Source organism: Protobothrops mucrosquamatus, unplaced genomic scaffold, assembly GCF_001527695.2.
Source record: "Protobothrops mucrosquamatus isolate PMUCROS unplaced genomic scaffold, P.Mucros_1.0 scaffold505, whole genome shotgun sequence".
Lineage (NCBI taxonomy): Eukaryota > Metazoa > Chordata > Lepidosauria > Squamata > Viperidae > Protobothrops > Protobothrops mucrosquamatus.
The window spans coordinates 30,265-50,521 of record NW_015386821.1 but is presented as its reverse complement, the minus strand read 5'-3'; positions in this window follow the sequence as shown (position 1 = coordinate 50,521).

Below are 20,257 nucleotides of genomic sequence, written 5' to 3'. Positions count from 1 at the left end.
CAGCTGAGTGTCATCAGCGTACTGATGGAAATCCACCCCAAAGCCACGAATGATCTCCCCCAGCGGCTTCACATAAATATTGAACAGAAGCGGAGAGAGGACCGACCCCTGTGGAACCCCACAAGTTAGGGGCCTTGGGGTCGACCTCTGTCCCCCTGCCAATACAGACTGCGTACGGTCGGTGAGGAAGGAGGAGAACTCCGCATCACAGTGCCTCCCACTCCCAACCCACCCAACCGCCGCAGCATGATACTGTGGTCCACAGTATCAAAAGCCGCTGAGAGATCCAAAAGAACAAGGACAGAGGAATAACCCCTGTCCCGGGCCCTCCAGAGATCATTTACCAACGTGACCAATGCCGTTTCCGTGCTGTACCCCGGCCTGAAGCCCGACTGGAGAGGGTCTAGATAGACCGTTTCCTCCAGGTGCCGGGGAAACTGCTGTGCAACCACACTCTCAACAACCTTCGCCACAAGCGAAGGAAACTTCATTGGTGGATGGAAATATAACATTTCAGTGAAATTCCAGCTAAAAGTCAATATAGATGGATGGTTGATAATCCCATTGGCATTATGGGGAAAGGTAAATGTGTAAACATTAATATTAATATACAAAGACAATGTTAAATTTTGTCAGTATACTTTCTGTAGAATATGTTGACTTGCAAAGTAGTCTCTGGATTTACATAGTAATTCTTTTTAATAAGATAAAGAAGGAGATGAGTAGGTTACATCAGCTTTCCTTGCTAATAGTAAACAGTACTGATTCATTTAATTCAGTTTTATCCCAAGTGTGTTTATTCTACCAATTCAAACAAACATATTTATTTTCATTGCTCAAAGAAAAGAAAATTCTTGCCAAGAGGACTACTCTTGCATTTTCAAGCAAATGGACAACATTTGGCTCGTAATACTCCCTGGATTAAACTCAAATTAACTTGAGGGAGGCTTCGCTGTTGTTGTTGTTGCTTGGTTGGATGGTTTTAGGTGTATTTAGAAAAATGACACACACAAAGACACATATGCACAAATGCGTACTTCCATCCCTGCATAAAAGAATTCTCTTTCCCATGAGTGCTTTTCTGGGCTCAGAGCTCCTTTTTTTTAATTAAAAGATTCTTGCATTAAAAGCTGTATTAATAATTTATGGCCAATATTAATGGCCAAGTTAAAACTTTAACAAGTTGCTGTTACAAAACTGTCAAATTGTAACAGCCCTGCCTCCTCTAATTTCAACTCCTTCTGATGAAGCATAGGGAGACACCTTATTGGTGTGCAGTATTACCAATTATCTGACAGAGCCAGAGTGTATTTCGAGCTAATCAGAAATAAGAGCACAGAATTAAATCTCCCATGTGAAACTCATCATTTACATATTTATGATTCAGAAATGATAATAAGGCTAATGAGAAGCTCATGTTGAGCCTTTAAAAGTCAACTTAATCTTACAGTTAATTTTCAATAGTTACAGCTTCCTTGTACCCAGAAGTTGGGGGGGGGAGAACTTTTGATTACCATTTAGCATAATTAAGCTTTGAAAGTTATTTATAAGGATACACAAACATAAATGTTGCCAGTCCTGAGTGGACAAGAACTGACCTAAAAGGAAAGGATAGACAAGGTTATTGTTTGCAAGACCAAAATCAAATGCAAAAGGGAAAAATATGCCTATACATTGTCTTTAGTTTAAAAAAAAGCATGGTATCCCTGTCCACATTTCTGTATATGCAATAATGGGAGCTGACTTCTAATATAAACTCACCCTCATACCCTAGGTAGTGACGTTAGTTGAACCTATTGGAAGTATAAACGGGGAACGCTATAATAATTCATTTCTTCCGTAGAGAAGGGTACATAAGAAAGTACGGGGTAAAATTTTCGACGAAAAGCCTTAAATCTTCCTTGACGACTAACACCCTTTACTAGATACCTTTTCCTCTTTCAATGGGTTTTGGGGTTTTTTTTCTTAACGTGGTATACATTCCCGTTATTTTAACTCTGGCCTTGGAATTTATAAATTTGGTGTGATGCTGTGCAAAATCACATCAATATGGGCAGGCAGAATTGGTGAACAGTGAGGGGTCTGTTTAATTCTTTCCATGCCTATTAATTATGTCCAATTTAAAGAAAAACACCAGTTTTTCCCACCTACCAATCAGTATTATTTCCTATTTTGAAGGACATTATAATTTCCTATTGTGAAGGGTATTATAATTTAGAACAAGTCTAAATATATTATCTTTTATTGTGAGCAATAAGGAGGCAGTTCCTTCTCCCCTCTCCCAAGATTTTTTTTTTTTTTTTACTGCTGCCAATCTGTCAGAAGGAGCTTGGCATCTAATGCTTTTGAGGGCTCTGGGATCAGACATTAGCATATCTTTGCTCCTTTACTGTTTCCTCACTTTAAAATATGCCCTGCTAATAAAAATATGAGATACAGTTAGTTATCTGAAGGCAGAATATAGTTGGTGCTAGTTGGAAGTAGGGTTCTTCAGGATAAAGGTTTGAGTCTGACCCCTTCTGAAGCACCATTGATAAGACGGAGTCTTGAAAGGCAAATGGAGAAATATTTCCCTGTAAGTGTTGTCAGCAAAGAACATTTTAGGATGGTGAGTTGTAGCATCTGACCATAGAATAACTGTATCAGACGAGGAGACACGAACTCATTAGTAGCCTCACATGAATAAGGACATACATTCAATTTCGCAGCAACTAAGATTGTTGGCCATGCAGGTACAAAGATAGCCTGGGAAATGATTGAAGCCTGGGAAATGGGCCTCTTGTCAGTTAACAGGAGTGCTGAATTACCACCAGCCTATCAAATACTTAGGAGCCAAGGGCTTGGCAGCCCAAGGAAATGACAGCCAATCGCCAGCCACCAACACACCAATCAGCCAATAGGAAGGCACCACATAAACATGACTCACAGAACAGCCCAAAGCATGTATTCCAGTAGAGAAATTCCCTGAACATGGGCTCCAGCATGAGTCCAAAAGCTCGGAAGAGTAAATCTCTGGTCCCGGTGACCGACCCAAATTTGATTTTGTATCAGAACTCTCCACCACACTCTAGTCATGCATAAGTTATCTGCATTGTAAATAAACACGCGAAGGTAGCTGCTTCAGACCAAGCCTGTGGCCCTGTGAAATGGATACACTGCAAAACGACGGCAAATGAACTTAGAAAATTTGTGATTGTTACAGCATTGAGTAACAGTGTAAGGTGGGAAACGTCTTGTACAAATGGGCTTCCTTCCTCCATAAAAGGTTAGGATGGGGAAAGGGCGAAGGAAAAAGAATGGAGCCAAAAGCAGTTTCTTAGTACCTATCCACTTACAGGTAGTCCTCGACTTACGACCTCTATCGAGACCAAAATTTCTGTTGCTAAGCGAGACATTTTAAACTGAGTTTTGCTCCATTTTATGGCCTTTCTTGCCACATTTCTTAAGTGAATCACTGCAGGTGTTAAGTTAGTAGCACGGCGAGTTAAGCGAATCTGGCTTCCCCATGGGCTTTGCTTGTCAGAAGTTTACAAAGGTGATCACATGACCCCGGGACACTGCAACTGTCATAAATACAAGTCAGTTGCCAAGCGTCCGAATTTTGATCACATAACCATGGTAACAAATCACTTTTTTCAGTGCCGCTGTAACTTGGAACGATCACTAAATGAACTGTTGTAAGTCGAGAACTACCTGTATAGTATGTGGTAGGAATCCTTTAACCAAAGGGGAGGTGGTTAAAAAAAAGAGAGAGAAGGAATGAATTTGTTCCCAAAGACCAATGAGTACATAAGCTGAGAGAAGAGGCTTGACCTAAACCTTAAACCCAGATGTTGACTGTACAAACAATCTTTATAAAGCCCTTAGTATAAATATATCTTAAATTTAAGTTTCAGTCCTGTTCTCTTTCCCCCTAGTTGCCATTTACATGCATGAAGCAAAAATAGAATCCTTATTTTCTCCAACTGAGTTCTAAACACCATTTTGTGACACGGAAGAAAGTGATTTGAATATGTAGGATTAATATAACCCTTGAAGAGGAACTTAATAAATCACCCATTAAATAGCAGGAGAGAGTTATTTCATGATTCTGAATTACAGTTCCATTCCTTATATTCTTGATAACGGAGGCTATGGTCAAGAAAAAGAGGCATTTTGTAGCAACTTTCTTGAAATACATGTTCAGTGGTATTTAGTAGTACATAGTTCAAGCAATTTTCAAGAACCCCTCTGCTATCATTTGGTATAGGTTTGAAGAGATGTCAGAAAAACTATCCAGCTTATTCTTTGTCACTGTCTCCCCTTTTGGCTAGAAATGAAAGTCTCTTAATAATTAAATTCTCATTTAGCTCTCCTCTCAGGCTAGAAATAACAACTAGTAATTTTGATACAGATACTTAGTGGCTGAAAATGGAGACTAATTTTTATCGGGGCTGGCTCTTACGTTAACCTGATATAAATATTGGAGGCAGAAGAGATGATAAATGACCCCTTTTGCTATTTTTAATAGACAGTTCTCATTGTACAAACTGGGGATGTGTAGCAGATATCCAAAACCGTAAGAAAGCATCTTTTTCCCCCCTGTTTCTGTGAATGAGTTAAGCAATCCATTTGAGATGTACAGGTAGTCCTCGACTTACAACCACAACTGGGCCCAAAATTTCTGTTGCTAAGTGAAACAGTGGTTAAGTTACTTTTGCCTCATTTTACGACCTTTCTTGCTAGAATTGCTAAGTGAATCACTGCAGTTGTTAAGTTAGTAACACGGTTGTTAAGCAAATCTGGCTTCCCCATTGATTTTGCTTGTCAGAAAGTCGCAAAAGGTGGCCACTGCAAGCGTCATAAATAGGAGCCAGTTGCCCAGTGTCTGAATTTTGATCATGTGACCATGAGAATGCTGCAATGGTCGTAAGTGTGAAAAATGGTCATAAGACATTTTTTTCAGTGCCGTTGAAAATAAAATTTAACACAGCAGAGTGCTTAAGCAAAATGGTTCGGTTGAGATCTGCATACGTGGGACCGATTGGGGTAGATTGCAGGGGTGACACCGAAATATAATTTTATCATATTTTATCTACATTTTAAATTATTGTATTTTTATTCCAATTTCATTTTAGACTGTATTTTATTCCAATTTCATTTTGTTTTATCCCCATTTCATTTTAAATTGCTTTTATCAAATTGTAGTAATAATTTGTTTCTGGAACTTTGCACTTTGATATGGCCCAAGGGCTAATCAATCAATCAATAAATACACAGTGCTGTTGTAACTTTGAACTGTCACTAAATGAATGTTGTAAGTTGAGGACGATCTGTGTTGTTCAAAAACAGGGATATTTTAGGACTAGGTATTTATTTATTTATTTATTTTATTTATTTAATTTAATTTATATGCCGCCCTTCTCCCGACAGAAGACAAGTCAATTTATATGCCGCCCTTCTCCCGACAGAAGACAAGTCAATTCATATCTGAATATAAACATTACATTCGGGGTTCCCACTTATTTTTACATTCAAGACCCCCATTGTGCATATTTTTCTTCCTATGGGTGACTGACTCTCTTTCTATCTTGGCACAGCAGAGAGCAAGTATCCACAGTGACAAATCCTTCCTTCCCTAGAAGGGAGGGGTGTTTTGTTTTTTTGAATCATTGGTTCTGCTTTTTGAATTTTTATCAGTTTTTCTAGCAATGGAAACATCATAGATCATGCCTGCTGCAATTAGAAAATGCTGGGAAAACAGAGGTTTAATAGAAACTCACAAATGGCGATCTAAGAGGCAGGAAATGTACCTATGAAAAAGAAGCAGAATTACAAAGTCCTTAAGTTAAGATTATGTATGATAAACATTCTTAAAGTGTTTTCTTTTTTGAAACTGCCCCCAACCTCACTTTTCCCAATCTACAGTTCTATTTTTTCAGATCAGTTTATATAACCATATTTATCCTATAAGCTTTAGGCAAAAACAAATCAAACCAATTTTGAAGCTAGACTTAATAAAGAAGCCAGACACTTCCCATATGGGCTGGACTACAATGCCCATCCTCATCCAGCATAGACCCTGGGGAAGACTGATATAAGAAACTGTTCCACCCAATTTGTTTGTTAATGTATTTAATGTATGTATTCATTGCATTACTTATTAATTACTTCTGTCCATCCATTTATATGTTGCCCAATACCTGACAACTACTTGAGAATACAAACTTACTGAAATCTGCATGTATTTGTATTCGGCAGAGTAATTGTTCACGCCTATCTCTTATTATGGTTCCTCTCCTTTCTGACTATTCTGCAGAGAAGTATATGTTATTGTCAACCAGAGCTATCCTTCTCAGTCTTTTAATCCTAAAAGATGACATACAATTCACGATCTAACCATTGCCCTATTGGGTTCTGTTTTACTGCATGGCATGTCTTTCCAAGGTTTCAGACAGATGTATTTCTCAATTCTTCCTGGTATTGATATTGGAATCATTTGCCTGTTCTGTACCACTGGTTTGCAGCTATGCTGCAATTTGTGAGTTGTTTGAGCACTAATAACTTTTTCAGGGACAGAAGGGATGAAACAATGAAACAACTCATATGTCAATGAATTCCAATTCCCATATTCCATAATTTATTGCCTGTAAGGTGGAGCTGATGGGAATAGAAATCCATCAGCATCTGGAAAACCACAGATATTTCATATATATATACACATACATGCATACACACACATACATATATACATACATACATGCATGCATACAAACACATATACATACATAAATACATACATGTATACACACACACACACACACACATACATATTTATTTATTTAACAATACCGGTAGTCTCCATCTGATTAAAAAAAAAATGAAGCAAGATGGGCATAAGATGTTTTCCTTAATCCACTATTTTTCCCAAGCCAAATCTACCCCATTGCTGTATTCTTCCATCCATTTCATACATCACTATAATAATTATCATTTTGCATATGATGTAGAGAAAAAAGGATGAGTAGTCATAGGTCAAATAGCTCTACTTCATATTTGATAAAAGATTGGTCGTTTCTCATTTTATGAATCTGATAAATTCACGTTCTCTCATTCTCCAGGATAGAAAGATTACAATAGCAATAGCACTTTGACTTATATACTATTTCAGAGTGCTTTACAGTCCTCTCTAAGCAATTTACAGAATAAGCATATTTTCCCCAACAATCTGGGTCATTTTATCGACCTCGGAAGGATGGAAGGCCAAGTCAACCTTGAGCAGTAAGAATCGAACTACTGGCAGTTGGCAGAATTAGCCTGCAATACTGCATTCTAACCATTGCACCACCACAGCTCTTAGATAAACTAACAAGAATGGATACAGATTGACAAGACTGGTTTCTTTCTAAAGAGTTACATGTAAGATAATACCAGAATGTTATTGGTAAGAGTAATCATAAAAACAAGAAAGTGACTGGGTTATTTTCTTGATGCAGAGAAAGCTGTTGATAATTTAAAATGGCCTATTACGCTTGCAGTTTTGAAAAAGATGAATTATAGCCATATTATTTCCACATGAATACAGAGTGTTTCTAAATGATGAGAAGCTGAGAAAGTAGCAAATGGCTCTCTGTCACAACAGTGTATTTAGACTGAAAGGGACAAGACAAATTTGTCCTCCTTTATTTGTATTGCTGTCAATAAGAAAATAAAATTTCAGGAATTAAAGTAGCAACTCAACCACATACATGTAAATCTTACATGGATAATATTGTATTTACATTCATTCAGCCAAAGAATTCTCTAGTATTGTCAATGTAATATAGACAGCAGCATAGTCCTGAGTCAAGTTCTGGATAGATAAAGATTAAATTCAAAACCTGACATTAAATTTAACATAGGAGCACCTGTACCTAGTAATGTGGTCCAATATTACTGGAAAACCCATAAAATACTTAGAAACATGTCTGACAAAAAATAAATTTAAAAATAAGTATACTCAGATCTGGAAAAATATACTGTAACAGTGGACATTTCAAGATGGGAAAACTGGTTAAGTAGAAATGCAGCCACAAAATCAATATTTTACCAAGTCTCAATTTTCAGTTTCTAATAACTCCGATACATATTGAAAATAAAATACTGTTATTGGTACGAACAAGCAAAAAATTACATATGATCCAATAAAAAATTGAGAATTAAATTCAAGATTATGCAGGTCAAGTGAAAGAACAAGCTGATCAAATTGTATTAAATTGCTAGTTGCTTAACATTGTGTTTCTTTAACAGTGTGCCCACTCTATAGAAGGAGGAAGACTTCCAGATGGTCTTTGGACAAATAACTTTGGACCAATAAAAATAGAAATAAATAATTGATAAGAGATCATGCAATGATAAGAAATGCACTGAGAGTTTGAGAGAAATATTGGAAGAGGATTATCCCCATCCCTTGCTTCTTTATGAAAAGTTTACTTTCATAAAGAGGAAAGCATAAATAAATTTTCTCAGTGGAGGTATCATAATTCATGCAGTTTTTGCCAATTTTAATCTTTAATAAGACAGATGAAACCTTCTGAGACCTTGACTTCACAGTAGTTCAGTTCACCTAATTGGTTTCAATATTTTCACTAAAAGAATTGCAGAAACCAGAGAGAATACTTAGAGATTTGACTGAATTTGAACATCTAACACACAACTTGGAGCATCTGCTGGGTCTTATTTATAAATTATGGGTGAGATATGAGTCAGAAACCCAGTAAGTTAAAGACCGTATGATGAAATGGATACAGAATTTAGATGCAGTAATAGATATGATGGATAGAAACAGAAAATTAAGTCTTGGTAAAATATTCATTTCTACTTAACCAGTTTTCTCATCTTGAAATGCCCACTGTTATATTTTTCTAGATCTGTGTATACTTACATTCTTATAGGAATTTTAGTAAAAAAAATATATTAAATTCACATTGTCTAGTCTAGATCATTAAAATGGATCATTCATTTTCTAAAACTTGCTGGAAATGTAAGATCATATATAATGGCCGATATGAAAGCTCAACAATCCTTACAAATGATTCATACCAAAATGAAACAACTCGTAAAAGTTGAATTTCCTTTGCAACTGTGATATTTTTACTTACTTTATTGAATCATATATTCCCACGAAGCATACTAAATTAGCTTTGTACATGTTAACTACTGGCAGGATACTTTATACCTCTTACTGGAAAGACTGCTTGATTTCTTCTATGGAAAAATGACTAATCAAAAGTTATCGGAATATGCTTTATTGTCTAGATAATTTTATATCTTGAACCTTTAGGCAATAATGATCCTTGACTCCATTTGTTGAGAAAGGCATAGTTTACTTAAGGTCAAGTGAAATACAGTAGAGCAAAGCCAGAACTGAAATCCGTGTGCCAAATCCCCCAAGTGTAACATTCCCCTTCTTAGGTCTTTCCCTTTGCTGGTCCCCCCCACCCCATCATCCAATTATATTCAAAGAAGATGTTTTCGGAACAGTTACTTCAAGTATGGAATGACGTGTAGCTGCATTGCACTCCCAGCCATCTGACCTTGAAGCCGTGTCTCAGGAAGGCACAGTGAATGGTGAAGTCTTCCCCCCTCTTAACCAGCTCCCCCTCCCCAGAGTTCATGGCAGACTGGCACTGAGCAATAGCATAGTGCAAGCATGAGTTGGCAGTTCTGACACTATCTTTTATTATTATATTTACCATTACAGAAAATATTTATTGGAGTAGAGTAGAGTAGAGTAGAGTAGAGTAGAGTAGAGTAGAGTAGAATAGAGTAGAGTAGAGTAGAGTAGAGTAGAGTAGAGTAGAGTAGAGTAGAGTAGAGTAGAGTAGAGTAGAGTAGAGTAGAATCTTTATTGTCTTTAAATGTTCACTAATCAGCATACTTTAAAATGAAATTTCGCTGTATCCAGCTCTCAAAAAAATACCATTATGCATACACACACACACACACACACACACATGACACAGAGAAACATGACAGTCTAGTTCAAATGTGTACATACAGTATATATGGTGGAAAAAAAAGAATCCTGCAAATTTACAAGACGGATGGCATAAGGAACAAAGCTATTACAGAATCAAAATATCTATTGGGTGAGCTTTCTATTACAGCACTGGTAGGAAATATCTAGCTCTGGAACCCCAGGTGGCCTGCAGTCCCAATTTTTACAGTTCCCCGAGTTCTTCAACATCATGCTATTAAAATTCAGAACCCACTTTTGAAGAAGGGCTTCCCGTCTGCAACACTTCCTATATCCAATTTTTGCTTATTTCTCTGAAACTTCAAAAAGGTTTTGTTGCCTCTTCTGAGGATGTCCACATGCAACCTGCAAAATATAAAACAAAATGTGACTCCCTGAAGAAAAATAGAAGCCAAGCTTTATTGTGCAAGAACCAAAATATAAAATTCTGTAATCCTATGAACTTCTGATGGCTACTTGATATAAATGTGTGTGGGGTGGTTGCTTTTATAGTATGTTTTTACTTTATCCTTGGTGTCTGAAGACATTTGGCAGTAGAGAAAGAAAATCCAAATAGCATGCCTGTGCACTCCCAGAGCAATATAGAAGCACAACAATAAACTGACAACATATATTGTAGCAATGTATCACATTTCAGCTTTGCTAAATGCCCTGTTTTTAATTGTTGTGGATTTTCCACGTAAGAGATGCTCAGACCCATCAAACTACAAGCACACATGTCTCATCACCAATTCACAGGCCATCTGTCCTTAATGTTAAAGCACTGAAGGATAACTCTTTGAATTACCAGGAAAAATAAAATCACATTCATTAACTTTGGGGGAAGAATAAATAAAACCATAGTGTTCAGTTGTCGATGGTAATTAGGACCAGAATTACTGTCATTGAGCAATGAGGATGCAAAGCACAATGTCACATGACTGTATCGCTAACCAATAGAAATCTCAGCAGATGATGGGTGCGCAGATGGTCCATGACGTGGGGCACACGTGCAGCCGTTGCTGTGAGTGAGAGAAAGTGCAAGCAACCTATGGGAGTGACTTGCAATGTTCCTTGCTGGCTTCCCATTAACTTTTCTTGGGGAAAGTTAGCTGGGAAGATTGCAAATGACGATCACATGACTATAGAATGCTGCAACGGTCATAAGCTCAAGCCATTTGCCAAGTGCTCACAATGGAATCACATGACTGTGGAGGTACTAGGACAGCTGAAAGATTGTAAGTATCACTCATTCAGCACCATTGTACCATCAAACATTTAACAGAATAGCAGAGTTGGAAAAGACCTTGAAGGTCTTCTAGTCCAACCCCCTGCCCAGGCAGGAAACCCTATACCATTTCAGACAAATGGTTGTCCAGTCTCTTCTTAAACACTTGCAGTGTTGGAGCATTCACAACTTCTGGAGGCATTAATCATTCCACTGATTAATTGTTCTCACTGTCAAGAAATTCCTCCTTAGGGTGGATCTCTCCTTGATTAGTTTCCATCCATTGCTTCTTGTCCTGCCTTCAAGGGCTTTGGAGAATAGGTTGACCCTCTCTTTTTTCTATGAGTAGTCGTTAAATAAGGATTATCTGCATTGGGAAAAAAATCCTGGGTTGACCTGCTGTATCATATTCTGTAACTACACTGAGTTGGATAGAAGTTTGGTTTTCTAGGGCAGAAGCAAAAAAAATGTATTTAGCCATAGACTATTTGACTAATGGGGCCAGTTTAGGCTCAATCAACCTTTTGTAAATGGGAATTGTGTTGTTTCATCATGGGTATTTTGCAGTAAAACCCACTCCAGCATTCTGTTTTGAAGTAGCCAACCAGATGCCTTTGATGGGGCTTCTATAATTAACAGTGTACAAATAGAAGGCAAACAATCACTCACATGAATAATAGCTGTTGATAGCAGCAATGTGGAGGAAGGGGAGAACTGGGTAAAATTTAACTAACTTTGATAGTTTCTGTCCATTATGTAATATCAGGCAGAGTGGCTGCACTCCAGGTCCTCTCAATCAAGCAATGCCATCTATTGGGACCTAAAATGTACCTAGTTGTGAGATGTAGCACATCCCCCCTGGAACAGCATCTCTCCAGAGAGCCATATGGCTCCCACCTTGATGATGTTCAAAAGGTTGCTGAAAATCTAGCTATTCCCTCAAGCCTGGTAGTAGAATAGCAGTGAGTCCCTCTGGAATTTTAGCTGGAAAGAATATGGGTTTAGATCAGAGTATAAGAGATCGCTTTATGTAATTAAACTTTGTTTATCTCAAATTTTCATTAGCTGTTCCCCCAGCATCAAGGAATCCCAAGAGAATTTGCAAAATAGTAAAAGATGCAATACATTTGGAAAATATTAGTACAGTAAAGGCATAAACTGGCAAAAAAAACCCAACCCAAATAAATGGCAATCTATTTACAATGTAGACTATAGCCACTTGGAGTCTTTTGGATTGGAGCAGCTATAACAAATCATCACCATCATGTTACTAATTATATTATTATTTGATAAGAAAGACAAAACAGTGTGCATAGTAGATGTGGCAATATCTGGAAACAGCAGAATATAAGAGAAAGAACTACAGAAAATCACAAAATATAAAGACCTGTGAACAGAAGTAAAATGATAGTAGCAAAAGAAAACAAAAATAGTACGAGTAGCAATAGGTGCCTTGGGTGCAATTGCAAAGTATCTAGAGCACCACTTGAACACCATCAACATTGACAAAATCACCATCAGTCAAATGCAAAAGGCAAATGTCATGGTTCCGACAGATGAAACTCTTCAGAAGAACTTCGAGGCATTGTTCACCTTAAAGAATCTTTTATTTGAGTAGCATAACATCAGCACTTCATAATCGAAGCCAAAAACTAAATTCCCCTCCCTGAGTACATAGTATCAAAGCACAATTCCCTCCTCCAATTAACAGTCATAAATCACATTCCCCAATTATCTTGAAGCACGGGCTTCCTCTCCAGTTCCCCAGCCCACCAATTCCTTATCAGCTCTGGTTACAATAACCTTGTTTCTCACACTAGGTTTAGTGCTGTTATGTCTAGCTGAACTCTTGTTCACATCCCCCCTCCCAACATCATCTAACTCTCAAAGCAAAAGGTAAAAGATGGCTATATTTCCATCTGTTGTCAATGCAAAAAACATCCGATGTTAGCAGCGTTGACAACAGCATTTGGAATAGCTTACATGCTGTGACAATACCTTCAACACATCAAACAACAATATCTGTCTACCCTAGATCCTTGGAAAGGATTTGATAGGTGGATAAAAATGCTAAATCCAATATGGCTGACTGTGTGATAAAAATAATATTCTTTGGAGTCAAAAATGTTTGAGCCAATAACTAAATGGTCCAAACCATTGCCTCCTAAAAAATCTACCTAGATATGACAAATACTGAAGAATTATTCATCACTAAGCAAAAATTGCAGCATCTTAGGAGACATTAAGAATAAACAAAATATGGCATAAGATCCCTTGAACTGATACAGCATAAGCTATCTATCAAAAATGGAGTTCAATTGTAATTTTTCATTAAACACATACATTAGGTCACTCTATCATTCAAAGCTAAATCCCATACTTTTACATTAACTCTACTTTGAACACCTTTGCAAAATAAAGAATTGTCCTATTGTAAATTAACACTTTAAAACGTTTTCTTAATTGTTCACTTTTATATTCAATATTTTAAAGTTATTTCTGTGTTCAAAAAGAAAAAGAAAACACATGGTGGGGGACCTGAATAATATAGAGTTAGCTTTAAATCATTTGTCTTGAGCTGCTGGTAGTGTGAAACTCCACACTTCTACAAAGCCCTTTCAGCCTATTCTAGATGCTTACTTCATACCACCACTCTAATGTGAGGATATGTTTAATGTATATCTGTATGACATATGTGTGTTATCTGCAGGGAGACACAATAGCTTGGACAAATAAATGACTTCAGGTAAAAATAATGTACCAAGACATCAAAAGAAGTCATCGTCATCATCAGTATCATCAACAACATCATCTGGTTTCCCCACAAAACTATGTTGAACTTTATCCACACTCCAAGAAGAAATAATATGATGGGATAGTCATATTAAGAGTATTATATATGAAATGTCTTATTTTTTCTCAAAAAAAACCCCTAGATCCACAGAATCTGGAGTCATGGTACCTTTTTTATTTGCCCCTAGCTGCCCAGCCTCCATCTTTGCTGCACCTCTGCACGGTAGCTATCATTCTCCAAAATGACTGGTTCCTCCTCCTCCTCCTCCTCCTCCTCCTCCTCCTTCTTCTTCTTCTCTGCCTTTGACGCAGCTACCAATCTCTGTCTCAGCATTCTATCTTTAGCATGAAGTCATTATCATGTCCTTGAGACTTTAGACATACAGCATGATTAGTGATTTATCTTGCTAATCCTCCCCAACATCCCCTGTGAGACAGGAGTTACTGCATTTGCTTCTCAGGGAATATAAGATTCTCAGTAATTCACAGGTATAGCCTTAGCCCACTGTGACAGTTGGGCAGCAGTCTGGTATCCTGGCTTACTTCTCAATAGTCAAAGATAAGGTTGAAATCCTATCAACATTTTCACGGAAATAAATATTGCTGAATGTACTAGGACTTAAGTAAACATGCTTAGATTACCACCAGTAGAAACCACTTTCCCATGACCCACGACTTATCTGGGGTGGGCGAGATTTCATTCCCGTGGAAGTGAGGAAGATATCATTACAAATAAGTACAGACTATGTACTTCAAGCTCAATGACATCACCCAGCCATCTCATTTGCATTATTAACATAATTAATAATGCAATTGTTCCTTATTTAGTAATTGGTAACTAGTTCACAAGATGGTTTAAAGTGGTTGTTGATGATGTGTTTATCACTCTGTCTTCTAATTCAAGGAGGGATTGATAATTTTGACCATTTAAATTCACCTTAAAAGGAGCACGGCGGCTCTAGTGCTTGGAACGCTGGGCAGGAGGTTAGCAAGCCCGTGTTTGAGACCCAAGAGCTGTCGTGGGGCAGGGTTGAGCTCCCGTCCTTCACTCCAGCTCCCCTCAGGGACAGGAAAGGAGCCCCCCAACTCGGCGTCCCCAGGGCAACGGTGATGTCACCGGCTAATCCTTTCAACCCGGAAGCGCCTCAGTACTTCTGACTCGAGTGTGAAGAGTGCAAAATTCATCTTTACCATTTTCTCAATTTTTGATTAACACAATTTGATTTTTTTTGTCGAATGAAATTGAAATAAAATTATGAAGAATACTTTCATAAGAGCGAAGAATCTGTAGCTTTCCAGATTCCAACTGCCAGCAGAGTCCAACTCAAGGAGGAATGTTACAAACTACTTGCTAAGACCTCTTTTGTGGCTTAATGAATTTTGTCTTTGCAGTTTTGCCTAAAATGAACGTTCACATAAATAGCTTTGACATCTTTGCATGTTATAGTCCCTCAAATTCTGATCGTTGTTTTTGTGCACCCATATGCCCGCTACAAGTATTGCATATTCATCTTTTGAATATGAAGAATTACACCATCACGACAAGAGAGGTACACATTCAAAAAATATAAGAACTTGTTGGTTGCCTGAAAATGCAATGAACGTTTCTTCCGTCTCAACTTTAAAGGAAAAATCTCTCAGGACCCTTTCCAATATACTTCCGTGACCTCTTTAAGATGGAAGACTGTTCCCAAAGCAAATGCATTTGTACAGGGAGTCCTTGACTTACAACCACAACTGAGCCCCAAATTTCCATTGCTAAGCAAGGCAGTTGCTAAGTGAGCTTTTGCCCCATTTTACAATCTTTTTGCCACAATCATTAAACTGATCACTGCAGTTGGTTAAGCGAATCGTGTGGTCCTTAAGCATTGACTCTGCTTGTCAAAAGCCAGCTGGGAAGGTTACAAATGTGATCACGTGACCCTGGGAAAGTGCCCATTATCTTTAAAAAAAACACCAATTGCCAATAGCCTGGATTTTGATCATGTGACCATGGAGATGCTGCAATGATCGTTAAGTGTGAAAAGAAGTCACAAGTTGCCCTTTTCAGTGCCATTGTAAATTCAAATGGTCACTAAAGAAATAGTTGTAACTCGAGCAGTGGTGGGATTCAGCAGGTTCGCACCACTTTGGTTGAACTGGTAGCTAATTTTTTGTTGTCCAGGCCCAGAATGGACTTCCAGAAGCGGCATCCACACAGAGAACCAGTTGTTCACGTATTTGAATCCCACCACTGAACTCGAGGACTACTTGTACATCAAAAACATGCAGAGTGTTACTCACTTGGCGGCCAGCCTGTTCCTGGCTCAGTTTAAGGTTCTTGTTTTCGAAGCTCTTTTGTTCCATAGGTCTACAAAGTCCCTCTGAAAGCACCCTTCCTACCCATCCCTTTCCGTGGAAGTGTCCCGAGTAAAGCTAAGAGCTAGAAGCCCTTCTCAGTAAGTCTTTGTATGATTATTATTTTAATTATTTTAAATAACTGCATTTTCAACACTAGGCTCTCTGCCATTATAGTCTTGGAGTCTGATGATTTTTATGAGCTTGCTTTATATGAGGATTACGGCTTTGATCCGATCTATAACCCTTCTGTGCTTTTTATTAATTGCACCGTACTAAAGTATGGTTGGATAGTTTTATTGGGTTGTTGTTGTCGTTGTTTTTAAATATTTTAATACATTTGTTATCCACTGAGAGAACTGGGGCCATATGGGAGATTTGAAGTATAATATATGGCTGCATGGGGACTTGGCTCCCTCTGGTCTTAACCTTAAGTATTACATCATGCTGGCTGTATAGTTACTATTTCAATTTTAGCTCTAAGAAAGAGACACAGATAAGGTGTCTTTAGTTTCTCTGAAACATAAAAAATATAGAGATTATTTTTAACAGTTGGCTACATATTTAACAGCGGAGGGAAAAATGAGGAAATATTCTTTTACTGCAGACTGCACCCTCCTGATTGTATTTCGTTAAATAAAACAATCGGGACAAACCCAGAAATGAAGGACAAGCACAAATCTGGTGAGGGAGTGAGGCCCACTGAGTTTGATAACATTTATTTCCAAATGAAATGGTCCAAAAGCTGCCACCTAACAGATTCTATACATGTCTATTCTGAACTAAAGGGTACTCAGCTGAATAAAAATTTTAGTCACAAGTGAGTGTTCCTGTCATTTCAGCTTATGCTGTACATGTATTTTGGCCCTGAAGAGAGAATAACTTGAAATTTCTGAAAAAAGGGAGTTGAGAAAACATTCAACAGTGCTTTAAGCAACAAAAGAAAAACATAAAAGTTTAAAATCAAAATGGTTCAGCTTCCCTTTTGAACCATTCTGATGTGAGTAAAAAGGTGCTGCAGCATGAAGAGGGATACATGTTGACATGTGTTTCTATTTTTTATGTGTGTGTATGCATTTTTATAGACATTTTTCTATAAGCAATGTTGTTTGTAGATCCTACAATCCAGCGAGAGCATAAAAATGACAATGTGAGACACACAATTTGCAACAAATTACAGTTTATTTTCTCTTCGCTTTGTCCAGCCAGTCCATAGCAGACCAGGAAATCAATTCCACTGGAAGGCTACTACTACTTTTATTGACTATAGCCTATACAGATAGTCCTCAACTTACAACACTTCATTTAGTGACCATTCAAAGTTACAATAGCACTGAAAAAAGTTATGACTGTTTTTCACACTGATCGTTGTAGTATCCCCTCTCAGTACACTAGTCTTAAACTTATGGGCCGTACATAAATTCTACCAACGGTCCAGGGTGTCAGTACCCCAGTGGAAAACACTGAAAGACTGGTCACTTTAGTTACCCCTTCGGTCTAAATGAATTGTTGGCATAATGATTAAATTGTCGATGTCACTAAGTGAATTGTCGACACCGTTCTTTCCAACATTTTACCCCTAACACTTAGCAACAGAAATTTGGGGCTCCACTGTTGTCATAAGTCAAGGACTACCTGTAGTAACATAATCTTGCAAGCCAGGCAGTGTTTTACCGCCTGTTATTTTAATTCAGTGAATTAGGCAGCTGCTTCTGAATGTTATCTCAGGGCTTTAAAATATTTCAGTCCTTTTTGCTTAGGTAATGGTTCCTATGTATCCTCCATCAAGATCATCTTACTTACTCCATACTATTGCTTTGCTCCAAACTATTACAGTTTCAAAAAACGTATAAAAGATTCTACTGCAGAATGAGACTGAGTCAGCTATATCTGTGACAGTTTTCTTGATATATATATATATATATCGGCTGACAAAGAGGGGAGGAGAGCCGGTGGCCTGAGGGTTAATACGCTGCCTAGCATGTAGACTGCCCTGGTTCGAATCCCATAAAGGGTGTGGCTAGCTGAAGAGGACAAATGAGTCCGAAATAGCTATAGTAGTCTCCCACTTAAATCTTTAACTCTTGTCAGCAAAAAAGAAATCTGAATTTGTAATGTATCGCAGTTGCGACTTGAGCCTGCTTAATGCCCCTAGTTGAGGGGCTGTAAGGCAAAAGAGATTATAAAAAAAAAAAGTAGAACTGCAGTATAGCAGTCAAAATGCCAAGGTGCAATCAATCAGACCAGAAATTGCTTTGCAACTTTAATTTGAAATTTAGTACAATTTAGTACAAGCAGAAATAATGTATAGCAGTGCTGTTTTTCAAACTTGGCAATTTCAAAATATGTGGACTTCAGCTCCCAGAATTCTACAGCCAGCATGCTGATTGGAGAATTGGTGGGGAATTCTGGGAGTTGAAGTCCACATATTTTGAAATTGCCAAGTTTGAAAAACAGCACTGCTATACATTATTTCTGCTTGTACTAAATTTCAAATTTTCCCCAATGCCATAGTTTCCCTCCCTGCAGTCACCATTTCTATTTTCACTGTCTTTCTGCAGTTTAAAAAAGAGAAGAGCCAGCAATGTTTTTCCCCTTTGGGCAAGTTGCTTCTATACTATTTATTCAGAATAAATGCCTTTTGGGAAAGTTGTTTTTAAACATTAATTAAAGGTTTCCCACTTGTCACTATTGCCCCTTTAATTATGTCTTCTTTATGAAAGTAATTACTGTTGAATAGCTTCCCTTTATTGCCTCTAGTGCTAGTTTCTACTCCTCACTGTGTACTCATATTTTCCTTTTCAAATTTCCTTCAACATTCTCTTCGTCATCTTTATATATTGAAATAGCAAAATGCTATAGTGATACTTTCCACATAGGTATATATGTTTATGTATGTGTGTGTTTATACACAGACACACACACACAAATGCGCACACACATATAAAAGTCCCTAGAAGTTTGGATAGATAAACTATAGCTCTTCCTCTGAATTGTAACTTGCAGTAATCCCAGTTAGCATGGCTACTGACGAAGGCTGTAGTTTAGCAATACAGGTAGTCCTTGACTTACAACAGTTCATTTAGTGACTATTCGAAGTTACAACGGCACTGAAAAAAGTGGCTTATGACCGTTTTTCACAGTTACGTCCATTGCAGCATGTGGTCATGAGGTCAGCATTCAGATGCTTGGCAACTGACTCATATTTATCCCAATTGCGATGTTTTGGGATCCTCAGATCTCCTTTTGTGACATTCTGACAAGCAAAGTCAGTGGGGATTCACTAAGATTCACTTAACAACCTTGTTACTAACTTAACAGCTGCAGTGATTCACTTAACAAGGGCGGCAACTACAGTCGTAAAATGGGGCAAAACACACTTAACAACTTTCTCGCTTAGCAATAGACACTTTGAGCTCAATAGTGGTCGGTACGTCAAGTACCTCCTGTATATGATTTGCGCATCTTAGCAATAGAATTATGTTTGCTATTGTGGAAGATTTAAAATGCTAGGCACCCTACTGTTTTGAGGGAGAAAAACTATCAACCGCACCTCCGTAAAGGTATTCGGGAATTCTTCTTCCACCATGGGAAATTTAATGAGATTCCCTGCTCCTTCATTTTCTACCCACAGATATGAGGAAAACGGCATTGGTCGCGTTGGTTAATGATCTCTGGAGGGCCCGGGACAGAGGTTATTCCTCTGTCCTTGTTCTTTTGGACTTCTCAGCGGCTTTTGATACTGTAGACCACGGTATCATGCTGCGGCGTCTCGGTGGGTTAGGAGTGGGAGGCACCGTTATGCGGTGGTTCTCCTCCTTCCTCACCGACCGTACGCAGTCTGTATTGGCAGGGGGACAGAGGTCGACTCCTAGACCCCTAACTTGTGGGGTTCCTCAGGGGTCGGTCCTCTCCCCCCTTTT